Genomic DNA, 1083 nt, shown 5'->3' on the forward strand with positions numbered 1-1083 from the left:
TCTCTGTGGTTCCTCGTGTCCCCTTTCTCTGTGGTTCCTCGTGTCCCTTTTCTCTGTGGTTCCTCGTGTCCCCTTTCTTTCTGGTTCCTCGTGTCCCTTTTCTCTCTGGTTCCTCGTGTCCCTTTTCTCTCTGGTTTCTCGTGTCCCTTTTCTCTCTGGTTCCCTCGTGTTTTCCTCGGACCCTCCACCCTTGCAGTGCCACCCTCCACCCACCCTAGTCCTTCGGGAGGGGGGGGTTTGGGGACGCCTGGAGGCGTCCTTGGGGGGGGGTACTGTAAGGATGGTACTTTTCTGTGGCCCGGTTTGTGTCTGTTTCCCTCGTGCTCCCTCATTAGTTTCCATTGTTGCCACCTGTGTCTCGTCCCAGCTGTTTGTTATCACGTCTCGTCTTGTCCCTGTATTTAAGCCGTCCTATTCTGTCTTGTTCTTTGTCGGGTCGTCTTTGTTGGTTACTCTTCGTTGAGTCTCTGAGTCTTTCCCTGAGTCTTCCTGGTCCCTCGAGTTCCCCGTGTCTCTCGTGTCTCCTGAGTTCCCCGTGACTCCTTCCTATGTCCATGTAAGTTTTGCTGCCCCGTCAGCTTGTTTATTTTGTACTTTAATTTCTCATTAAAATCCTATTTTTGTATTTCTGCCAAGTTGAGTCCCTGTTCTGCACTCTGGGTTCGCTCCCGACACAAATCCAAACATATACAGGACGTACACGTAGATGTACAGGAAGTGCACACATGAAGACCAGTCTCAAGAATCTGCCACGAGCCGTGTGTGAAGCTTGTTTTTATTCTCTTATCAGTTCAGCCGAGCTCACAGACTCAGAGGCATCCTTTCAATTCAATTCAATTCAGTTTATTTATATAGCGCCAAATCACAACAAAGTTGTCTCAGGGCACTTTACAGAAACATTCACATACATAAAAGCCAATTAGTAGTTCTCTATCTAAGGAATCCAGCAGACAAGATGAATCTTGGCTTCGATGCAGTCTCCCATCCTGAGCAAGCACAGTGGCAACAGTGGAAAGGAAAAACTCCCTTTTAAAAGGAAGAAACCTCCAGCAGAACCAGGCTCAGGACAAGCGGCCATCTGCT

The sequence above is a fragment of the Nematolebias whitei genome, chromosome 9, assembly GCF_014905685.2.
Source record: "Nematolebias whitei isolate Nwh7 chromosome 9, NemWhi1, whole genome shotgun sequence".
NCBI classification, from domain to species: domain Eukaryota; kingdom Metazoa; phylum Chordata; class Actinopteri; order Cyprinodontiformes; family Rivulidae; genus Nematolebias; species Nematolebias whitei.